Here is a 12,366-nt window from a genome sequence, read left to right on the forward strand (position 1 = left end):
CTTGGACTTCCTGGCCTCTGGAGTTATAAAAGGTTAATTTACTTTCTTTATAAACTACCCAGTCTAAGTTATTTTGTATAGCATCACAAATAGACTAATATAAGTTATTGACATTCTTCTTTTATATTTTGTACTTTTTCTGTTGTATTTAAAAAAATCTATGCCAAATCCAGATTCATAAATATGTTGTTCCACATTATCTTCTAGAAATTTTATAGTTTTAGCTGTTACATCTAAATCTAAGTTCCATCTTGACTAAATTTTAGTGTATAGTGTAAGGTGTGGATTGAAGTTAATTATAATTATTATTTACATATGGATATCTAATTTTTCTAACACAATTTGTAGAAATGACTATCCTTTTCCACCAAATTTTATGTAGATCTTTGTCAAAAATCAACAGACCATTTTTGTCTGGGTCAATTTCTGGACTCAGTATTCCATTTCATTGATATATGTGTCTGTCTTGATAACCATTTGTAAAATCAAGTCTACAAATCATCTGATGTTAGTATTTCAATGGTGTTTTTACTTTTAAAGTTTTAATGGATATTCCAGTTCCTTTGTATTTCCACATACATTTTATAATTGGCTTCTCTTTTTTCTTAAGCCTGCTAGGTTTCTGATTGAGATTACATTGATTCTATTAATAACATAGTGGAAGATTTGAAATTATAACAATATTCAGCCATCAAACCCTCAATAAGCCCCTATTGAACCCAAAAGGGCCTATTATCCCTTTCCATTATTCATATGCTATATCAATATATGATATTTCTCCTATCATATTATGCATAATAATATGCTTCGATGTATTTAGGTTTTCTTTAATTTGTCTTTACAATACTGTGTTGTTTCTGCTGTATAGTTCTTGCATAGATTTTGTCAAATTTATTATTATGTATTTTATATTTTTGTTTGTTAGTGGCATTGTTTTAAAATTTTAATTTCTAATTTTTAGTGTAGTTTATAGATTTATCATTTTATACTGACCTTAGATCCCATGACCTTGAAAAATCCACTTATTAGTTCTAGATGATTTTTGTAGATTATAACATTATTTTTAAATTTAGATGATATTGTCTATTAATAAGCAGTGTTATTTATTTCATTCTGGAAAGATTTATTTAAATTATACTTTAAGTTTTAGGGTACATGTGCACAATGTGCAGGTTAGTTATGTATGTATACATGTGCCATGCTGGTGCGCTGCACCCACTAACTCATCATCTAGCATTAGTTATATCTCCCAATGCTATCCCTCCCCTCTGCCCCCACCCCACAACAGTCCCCAGAGTGTGATGTTCTCCTTCCTGTGTCCAGGTGTTCTCATTGTTAAATTCCCACCTATGAGTGAGAATATGCGGTGTTTGGTTTTTTGTTCTTGCAATAGTTTACTGAGAATGATGATTTCCAATTTCATCCATGTCCCTACAAAGGACATGAACTCATCATTTTTTATGGCTGCATAGTATTCCATGGTGTATATGTGGCACATTTTCTTAATCCAGTCTACCATTGTAGGACATTTGTGTTGGTTCCAAGTCTTTGCTATTGTGAATGATGCCGCTATAAACATACGTGTGCATGTGTCTTTATAACAGCATGATTTATAATCCTTTGGGTATATACCCAGTAATGGGATGGCTGGGTCAAATGGTATTTCTAGATCTAGATCCCTGAGGAATCGCCACACTGACTTCCACAATGTTTGAACTAGTTTACAGTCCCACCAACAGTCTAAAAGTGTTCCTATTTCTCCACATCCTCTCCAGCAACTGTTGTTTCCTGACTTTTTAATGATCCCCATTCTAACTGGTATGAAATGGTATTTCACTGTGGTTTTGATTTGCATTTCTCTGATGGCCAGTGATGGTGAGCATTTTTTCATGTGTTTTTTTGGCTGCATAAATGTCCTCTTTTGAGAAGTGTCTGTTCATGTCCTTTGCCCACTTCTTGATGGGGTTGTTTGTTTTTTTATTGTAAATTTGTTTGAGTTCACTGTAGATTCTGGATATTAGCCCTTTGTCAGATAAGTAGGTTGCGAAAATTTTCTCCCATTTTGTAGGTTGCCTGTTCACTCTGATGGTAGTTTCTTTTGCTGTGCAGAAGCTCTTTAGTTTAATTAGATCCCATTTGTCAATTTTGGCTTTTGTTGTCTTTGCTTTTAGTGTTTTAGACATGAAGTCCTTGCCCATGCCTGAATGGTAATGCCTAGGTTTTCTTCTAGCGTTTTTATGGTTTTAGATCTAATGTTTAAGTCTTTAATCCATCTTGAATTGATTCTTGTATAAGGTGTAAGGAAGGGCTCCAGTTTCAGCTTTCTACATATGGCTAGCCAGTTTTCCCAGCACCATTTATTAAACAGGGAATCCTTTCCCCATTGCTTGTTTTTCTCAGGTTTGTCAAAGATCAGATAGTTGTAGATATGCAGTGTGATTTCTGAGGGCTCTGTTCTGTTCCATTGATCTATATCTCTGTTTTGGTACCAGTACCATGCTGTTTTGGTTACTGTAGTGTAGCCTTGTAGTATAGTTTGAAGTCAGGTAGTGTGATGCCTCCAGCTTTGTTCTTTTGGCTCAGGATTGACTTGGTGATGTGGTCTCTTTCTTAGTTCCATATGAACTTTAAAGTAGTTTTTTTTTCCAATTCTGTGAAGAAAGTCATTGGTAGCTTGATGGGGATGGCACTGAATCTATAAATTACCTTGGGCAGTATGGCCATTTTCATGATATTGATTCTTCCTACCCATGAGCATGGAATGTACTTCCATTTGTTTGTATCCTCTTTTAAATCCTTGAGCAGTGGTTTGTAGCTCTCCTTGAAGAGGTCCTTGGCATCCCTTGTTAGTTGGATTCCTAGGTATTTTATTCTCTTTGAAGCAATTGTGAATGGGAGTTCACTCATGATTTGGCTCTCTGTTTGTCTGTTGTTGGTGTATAAGAATGCTTGTGATTTTTGTACATTGATTTTGTATCCTGAGACTTTGCTGAAGTTGCTTATCAGCTTAAGGAGATTTTGGGCTGAGACAATTGGGTTTTCTAGATATACAATCATGTCGTCTGCAAACAGGGACAATTTGACTTCCTCTTTTCCTAATTGAATACCCTTTATTTCCTTCTCCTGCCTAATTGCCCTGGCCAGAACTTCCAACACGATGTTGAATAGCAGTGGTGAGAAAGGTCATCCCTGTCTTGTGCCAGTTTTCAAAGGAATGCTTCCAGTTTTTGCCCATTCAGTATGATATTGGCTGTGGGTTTGTCATAGATAGCTCTTATTATTTTGAGATACGTCCCATCAATACCTAATTTATTGTGAGTTTTTAGCATGAAGGGTTGTTTAATTTTGTCAAAGGCCTTTTCTGCATCTATTGAGATAATCATGTGGATTTTGTGTTTGGTTCTGTTTATATGCTGGATTACATTTATTGATTTGTGTATATTGAACCAGCCTTGGATCCCAGGGATGAAGCCCACTTGATCATGGTGGATAAGCTTTTCGATGTGCTGCTGGATTCCGTTTGCCAGTATTTTATTGAGGATTTTTGCCTCAATGTTCATCAAGGATATTGGTCTGCAGTGCTCTTTTTTGATTGTGTCTCTGCCTGGCTTTGGTATCAGGATGATGCTGGCCTCATAAAATGAGTTAGGGAGGACTTCCTCTTTTTCTATTGATTGGAATAGCTTCAGAAGGAATGGTACCAGTTCCTCCTTGTACCTCTGGGAGAATTCGGCTGTGAATCCATCTGGTCCTGGACTCTTTCGTTGGTAAGCTATTGATTACTGCCACAATTTCAGCTCCTGTTATTGGTCGATTCAGAGATTCTACTTCTTCCTGGTTTAGTCTTGGGAGAGTGTATGTGTCAAGGAATTTATCCATTTCTTCTAGATTTTCTAGTTTATTTGCGTAGAGGTGTTTGTAGTATTCTCTGATGGTAGTTTGTATTTCTGTGGGATCGGTGGTGATATCCCCTTTATCTTTTTTTTATTGTGTATATTTGATTCTCCTCTCTTTTTTTCTTTATAGTCTTGCTAGCAGTCTATCAATTTTGTTGATCCTTTCAAAAAACCAGCTCCTGGATTTGTTAATTTTTTGAAGGGTTTTTTGTGTCTGTATTTCCTTCAGTTTTGCTCTGATTTTAGTTATTTCTTGCCTTCTACTAGCTTTTGAATGTGTTTGCTCTTGCTTCTCTAGTTCTTTTAATTGTGATGTTAGGGTGTCAATTTTGGATCTTTCCTGCTTTCTTTTGTGGTCATTTAGTGGTATAAATTTCCCTCTACACACTGCTTTGAATGTGTCCCAGAGATTCTGGTATGTTGTGTCTTTGTTCCCATTGGTTTCAAAGAACATCTTTATTTCTGCCTTCATTTCGTTATGTACCCAGTAGTCATTCAGGAGCAGGTTGTTCAGTTTCCATGTCGTTGAGCAGTTTTGAGGGAGATTCTTAATCCCGATTGCACTGTGGTCTGAGAGACAGTTTGTTACAATTTCTGTTCTTTTACATTTGCTGAGGAGAGCTTTGTTTCCAAGTATGTGGTCAATTTTGGAATAGGTGTGGTGTGGTGCTGAAAAAAATGTATATTCTGTTGATTTGGGGTGGAGAGTTCTGTAGATGTCTATTAGGTCCACTTGGTGCAGAGCTGAGTTCAATTCCTGGGTATCCTTGTTGACTTTCTGGCTCATTGATCTGTCTAATGTTGACAGTGGGGTGTTAAAGTCTCCCATTATTAATGTGTGGGAGTCTAAGTCTCTTTGTAGGTCACTCAGGACTTGCTTTATGAATCTGGGTGCTCCTGTATTGGGTGCATATACATTTAGGATAGTTAGCTCTTCTTGTTGAATTGATCCCTTTACCATTAAGTAATGGCCTTCTTTGTCTCTTTTGATCTTGTTGGTTTAAAGTCTGTTTTATCAGAGACTAGGATTGCAACCCCTGCCTTTTTTTCTTTTCCATTTGCTTGGTAGATCTTCCTCCATCCTTTTATTTTGAGCCTATGTGTGTCTCTGCAGGTGAGATGGGTTTCCTGAATACAGCACACTGATGGGTCTTGACTCTTTATCCAGTTGGCCAGTCTGTGTCTTTTAATTGGAGCATTTAGTCCATTTACATTTAAAGTTAATATTGTTATGTGTGAATTTGATCCTGTCATTATGATGTCAGCTGGTTATTTTGTTTGTTAGTTGATGCAGTTTCTTCCTAGTTTCAATGGTCTTTATATTTTGGCATGATTTTGCAGCGGCTGGTACCAGTTGTTCCTTTCCATGTTTAGCGCTTCCTTCAGGACCTCTTTTAGGGCAGGCCTGGTGATGACAAAATCTCTCAGCATTTGCTTGTCTGTAAAGTGTTTTATTTCTCCTTCACTTAGGAAGCTTAGTTTGGCTGGATATGAAATTCTGGGTTGAAAATTCTTTTCTTTAAGTATGTTGAATATTGGCCCCCATTCTCTTCTGGCTTGTAGAGTTTCTGCCAAGAGATCTGCTGTTAGTCGGATGGGCTTCCCTTTGAGGATAACCCAACCTTTCTCTCTGGCTGCACTTAACATTTTTTCCTTCATTTCAACTTTGGTGAATCTGACAATTATATCTTGGTGTTGCTCTTCTCGAGGAGTATCTTTGTGGCATTCTCTATATTTCCTGAATCTGAATGTTGGCCTGCCTTGCTAGATTGGGGAAGTTCTCCTGGATAATATCCTGCAGAGTGTTTTCCAACTTGGTTCCATTCTCCCCGTCACTTTCAGGTACACCAATCAGATGTAGATTTGGTCATTTCATATAGTCCTGTATTTCTTGGAGCCTTTCTCATTTCTTTTTACTCTTTTTTCTCTAAACTTCCCTTCTCTCTTCATTTCATTCATTTCATCTTCCATCGCTGGTACCCTTTCTTCCAGTTGATCGCATCGGCTCCTGCATTCTTCACATAGTTCTCAAGCCTTGGTTTTCAGCTCCATCATCTCCTTTAAGCACTTCTCTGTGTTGGTTATTCTAGTTATACATTCTTCTAAATTTTTTTCAAAGTTTTCAACTTCTTTGCCTTTGGTTTGAATGTCCTCCTGTAGCTGGGAGTAATTTGATCATCTGAAGGCTTCTTCTCTCAGCTCATCAAAGTCATTCTCCGTCCAGCTTTGTTCCGTTGCTGGTGAGGAACTGCCTTCCTTTGGAGGAGGAGGGGCGCTCTGCTTTTTAGAGTTTCCAGTTTTTCTGCTCTGTTTTTTCCCTATCTTTGTGGTTTTATCTACTTTTGGTCTTTGATGATGGTGATGTACAGATGGGTTTTTGTTGTGGATGTCCTTTCTGTTTGTTAGTTTTCCTTCTAACAGACAGGACCCTCAGCTGCAGGTCTGTTGGAGTACCCGGCCCTGTGAGGTGTCATGCCCTTGCTGAGGGGTGCCTCCCAGTTAGACTGCTCGGGAGTCAGGGGTCAGGGACCCACTTGAGGAGGCAGTCTGCCTTTCTCAGATCTCCAGCTGCATGCTGGGAGAACCACTGCTCTCTTCAAAGCTGTCAGACAGGGACATTTAAGTCTGCAGAGGTTACTGCTTTCTTTTTGTTTTTCTGTTCCCTGCCCCCAGAGGTGGAGCCTACAGAGACAGGCAGACCTCCTTGAGCTGTGGTGGGCTCCACCCTGTTGGAAGTTCCTGGCTGCTTTGTTTACCTAAGCAAACCTGGGCAGTGGAGGGCACCCCTCCCCCAGCCTAGCTGCCGCCTTGCAGTTTGATCTCAGACTGCTGTGCTAGCAATCAGTGAGACTCCGTGGGCATAAGACCCTCCAAGCCAGGTGGCGGATATAATCTCCTCATGCGCCGTTTTTTAAGCCCGTCGGAAAAGCGCAGTATTTGGGTGGGAGTGACCCGATTTTCCAGGTGCCATCTGTCACCACTTTCTTTGACTAGGAAAGAGGGAACTCCCTGACCCCTTGCGCTTCCCGAGTGAGGCTGTGCCTCACCCTGCTTCGGCTCGCGGACAGTGCATGCACCCACGGGCCTGTGCCCACTGTCTGGCACTCCCTAGTGAGATGAATCTGGTACCTCAGATGGAAATGCAGAAAACACCCGTCTTCTGTGTCGCTCATGCTGGGAGCTGTATACCGGAGCTGTTCCTATTCGGCCATCTTGGCTCCTCCCCCCTGGAAAGATTTTACATCTTTTTCTTCAATTATTACATTGTCTAGAAACACTAATACAACATTGAAGAGAAGTAGTCAGCACTAATATCTTCGCGGGAAAACCATTCAACGTTTTATCATTAAGTATGGTGCTGTAGGTTTATTACAGATGCCTTTTATCAGATGGGAGTATTACCTTTCTATTGCTAATTTGCTGAAAGTTTAATTTTATCAAGAATGGATGTTGGATTTTGTCAAGTGCTTTTTCTGTGTCTATTATCTTGTTTTCTTTTATAGGCTGTTAATTGTTAATGATGCTGAGTGATACTGATTATTTTTCTAACGTTAATTCAACATTACATAAAACTCACTTGATTATGGATATGTTATCCATTCTGCATACTGTTTTAGTAAAAAAATGGTTAGAAAATTTTGAATTTGTTCATGGGGGACATTAGTTTGTGATTTTCTTGTAATTTGTTTGTCTATCTTTGGCATCAAGGTAATGTTGGGCTTGTATAATGAGTTAGATAGCATTCTCTCCTTTTAATTTCTAGAAGATTTTGTGTAGAGTTGGTATTATTTCTTCTTTTGATGTTCATTAGAATTCTTATGCAAAGTAATCTGGGCCAGACATTTTCTTTGTGTGAAAGTTTTGTTTAAAAATTTCATTTCTGTTTTTAGATATAGTGTTGGGTTTATCTATTTATTTTTGTGTTAGCATTGGTAGCTTGTCTTTTCAAGGTATTTGTCATTCAGTTGTTGCTTTTATTTGCATAAAGTTGTTTTTGACATTTACTTATTATCCACTTAATAGATGTAGAACTTTAGTGATGGCACCTCTATCATTCCTAATGTGTATATTTTTTCCACATTGATATGGCTATAGGTTTATCAGTTATATTAATCATTTCAATGAACTACCTTTTCATTACATTGATTTTCCTTAGTATATTTTTGTTTTCTATTTCATTTCTACTTTAATTTTATTTTCGTCATTCTGTTTATTTTGGGTTTCATTTGCTCTTTTGTCTTATTTTCTCAATATAGAAATGTAGATGCTCTCATTGTTATGAGGGCAATCTTTTTTGGTCTCTCTCTGATGTCCAGGCTGCAGTTCAGTGGCACCACCTTGGCTCAGTGCAACCTCCGCCTCCTAGGTTCAAGTGATTCTGTTGTCCCAGCCTCCTAGGTAACTGGGATTACAGGCATGCACAACTATGCCCTGCTAATTTTTGTATTTTTGGTAGAGACAGGTTTACCATGTTGGCCAGGCCCGTCTTGAACTGCTGACCTCAGGTGATTCACCTGCCTGGCCCTCCCAAAGTGATAGGATTATAGGCATGAGCCACCACGCCCAGCTGAGACCAATCTTGTATGACATAGAAATTTTAGTGCTATAAATTTACCTTCCAATATTTTTAAATCTGAGTCCCACAAATTTTGGTAGGTTGTCTTTTCATTCTCATTTAATTCAAATTATTTTCTAATTGTATCTTATTCTTTCCTTGATCCATCTCCTCTCCGGAACTATGCTATTCAGTGTTAAAATACTTGGGAATTTCCTAGACTTTTTTTTTTCTGATATTAATTCCTAGTTTAAATCCACTGTGGTCAGCGAATGTACTTTGTATGGCTTCAATCATTTTACATTTATTCAGACTTGTTTAATGATCCTGCATCTGGCTTATCTTGGTATATGTTCTGTGTGCACTCGAAAACACTGTGTATTCTACTGTTGTTGTGTCACGTGTTCTACCAAAGTCAGTTAAGTCAAGTTATTTGATATTGTTTTTCAAGTCTGTATATTTTACTGATTTTTTCCAAATCTTTTATCATTTATTAAAAGAGGAATATTGACATATTTGACTATAATTGTGAATTTGCCTATTTCTCCTTTAAGTTTTATTAATTTTTGCAATGTTGATTTTGAAGCACAGTTATATTGGATGCCTAAATATCCAATTTTTAAATTCTTACATTTCCTTGGTAAATTCTCCCTTTATCAGTTTACAATGTCCCTCATTTTGCGTGTGATATTCTTGCCTCTGAAATCTACCCTATCATATTATATAGGTATTCTGGCTCTGTTTTCAAACAATGTTTCCTCTTTGCATTTAATGTGGAAATTACTCTCCTAATGTTTTCAATGTTAATGGTAGCTTTAGTTTGCTAAAGTGGCCATAGTAAAACACCACAAACTAGGGGGCTTATACATCATATATTTTCTCACAGTTCTGGGGACTGGAAGTTTAATATCAAGGTGTTGACAAGGTTGGTTTCTTCTGAGGGCTCTCAGAATCTACAACCTCTCTTGCCTAGCTAGATTCAGTGACTTTTCTGCCTTTGTTTTCACGTGACATTCTACCTGGGTATGTGCCTCTACCTCCAGATTTCCCGGTTATTAAAATGCCAGTAGTATTGTAGTATTGGATTAAGTCTTTTCCTAATTACTTCATCTTAGCTCACATCTGCAAGAATCTCATATTAAAATAATATCACATTCTGTGGCACTGCGGTTTGAAACTTCAACATACTAATATGGGGGAACAAAATTCAATTGTAGTGTTGGTCTTTTCTTCTGCAGTGTTAAATCTGCTATATATCCACCCATTTTATTTTTGATTTCAGATGTGTAATTCACATCCACGGAAGTTTGATTTTGGTATGTCTTTCATATGTTTACTTAACATGTTCAACCTTTCCTCTTCCTTTTTTTTTTTTTTTTTTTTTTTTTTTCCTGTCACCCAGGCAGGAGTGCAGTGGCGCAATCTCCGCTCACTGCTCCCTCCGCCTCCCAGGTTCAAGCGATTCTCCTGCCTCAGCCTTCCACGTAGCTGAGACTACAGGCGCGTCACATCAAGGCCCTCTAATTCTCTGAATTTTTAGTAGAGACACAGTTTCACCGCGTTAGCCAGGATGGTCTCAATCTCCTGACTTTGTGATCCACATGTCTTGGCCTCCCAAAGTGCTGGGATTACAGGCGTGAGACACCGCACCCGGCCCACCTTTCCTCTTATGTATTGAACATATATAATAGAGTTAGAATATTTGTAGCTATTTTAATATTATTGTCTACTTATTCTATACGTGCCATTTTCTGGCCTCTTCCTGTTGAATGGCTTTTCTCTTATTTTCCTGGCTTCGTGCATGCTTAGTAATTTTTTATTTGATGTCAGAAAATGTGGATTTTACATTTTGATGGTGTTTTTCTTCTTCTAATATTATTTTCACACTTAAATCTGAGATGCTTTAAGTTTACTTGGAAGAAAAATACAAAACAAAACATTGATTCTTTCAAGGCTTGTTTTTGAACTTTGTTGGAACCAGACTAGGTATTCATCTCGGGCTTTTTTTTTTTTTCCACTACTGTGGCGATACCCTCTGAGGAACCTACCTAATGTCATGCGAAGTACAGGGTTTTTCACTCTGACTTATGGGAACATGAACTGTTTGAGCACTAAGAATTTTTTTCTCTACTGTTTTTAGATAGTTATTTCTCCAGCCTCGGTTACTTTCCTCACATTCATGCACTGATTCGTGCTCAACTAGAGCTGAGGAGGACCTTCAACAAATCTCTGCAGTTGTCATATTTTTTGTGCATGTCTTTTTTCTCTTGTATTCTTCCCTGAAAATTCTAGCTGTATTTCCCTTTCTGGACTCCTAGCTCTGTCATCTCAACTTAGGGAGGCTACTGGATTGCATTTGGGTTCTCCCTTTGTATGATACAGCCCAAAATCTCCTTTCAGGCAGTAAGCCCGGACAATCATAAGGCTTTATTTTGCTTTCACCCTCTAAGGAATTATTCTCTTTCACTACCTAATTTCTAACACTTAAAAACATTGATATATGTATGTATACAGTCCAGTGTTTTCAGTTGTTTCTACCAGGAAGATAAGTGCATTACAAGTTACCCCATCTAAGCTAAATGTTTCCTAAGAGAATATATTATTATTTAACTTTTTGTAATGAAAAAATACATTCCTATAAAAATTTCAAGCAGTACAGATGTATATACAGAAAAACTTACATTTCTACCATTCTCCCCACCCTCTTTCTCGCAAAATTCAACTGAATTCCTGGTCTCAAAGGAAACAGATCAGCTCACAATTGGTATGCTCACTTACAGATAATTTTATATTCATTTAAATATATATACACACATACTTTATATATATATATTCATACACATATATGCAAATATTACAAATATATAAATATATATTTTTAGACAGGGTCTTGCTCTGTTGCCCAGGCTGGAGTACATTGGCACACTCTCAGCTCACTGCAGCCTCAACCTCGCAGCCTCAAGCAATTCTCCCACCTCAGCCTCCTGAGTAGTTGGGACTACAGGCATATGTCACCATACCTGGCTCTTTTTTGTTTTTGTTTTTGTTTTTGTAGAAAAGCGGTCTCACTATGTTGCCTAGGCTGGTCTCAAATTCCTGGACTCAGGCAATCCTTCTGGCTCAGCCACCCAAAGTGTTGGGATTATAGGCATGAGCTGCTGCAACTGGCCTACGTAAATATTTTGATATAAGTGACATACAAAGCACTTTCTGTAGATTAATTTTCTTGTCTAAATCTGTATCTTTGTTTTTCTTCTATATTTGCCATACATATCTATATAAATATTTTAATTGCTGGCATATAACTTCATAGTATGGATACATCATTTTTAAATTTAGGTACTTCTCTATTTGATGTTCAATGTTATTGACCGATTTTTTCTGTTTAACAAATGCTACAATGAACATTTTTGAATCATGTTTTTGGGCACATGTAGGATTTCTAAAAGAAAAATTCTTAAAAATTTAATGCGCATTTTAAAGTTTGCTAGAGATTGCCAAAATATCCTGTAAAGTACTTGTACTTTGTTCACATTTAACAATGTTAGGATTTCCTATTCCCTCATCATTTTTTTGTGTCAATTAAATGGAAGAAAATTGCTTCTTTGTTTTAATTTATATTTACTTCATGAATAGTAAAGTTGAATATCTTTACTTATCTATTTATAGTTATTAATCTGTGAATTGTTGCTGTATTTTTCTATTGGGTTCTTTGATGTTTTATTTATAGAAAGAATTGTATAGTCATTTGTTTGTTATACATATTGCAAGTATTTTCTCATAGTCTCTTCTTTATATTTTACGTTTGTATAAGAAATAATTTGCCATATGGAAGTAGTGTTTGAAAACATGCCTTTTGAGAAAGGGCATATCTTGTTCTGTTTTTTCCCACTTTTGGAAAACTCCTCCTCATCC

The sequence above is a fragment of the Pan paniscus genome, chromosome Y (assembly GCF_029289425.2).
Source record: "Pan paniscus chromosome Y, NHGRI_mPanPan1-v2.0_pri, whole genome shotgun sequence".
In the NCBI taxonomy this organism is placed as follows: domain Eukaryota; kingdom Metazoa; phylum Chordata; class Mammalia; order Primates; family Hominidae; genus Pan; species Pan paniscus.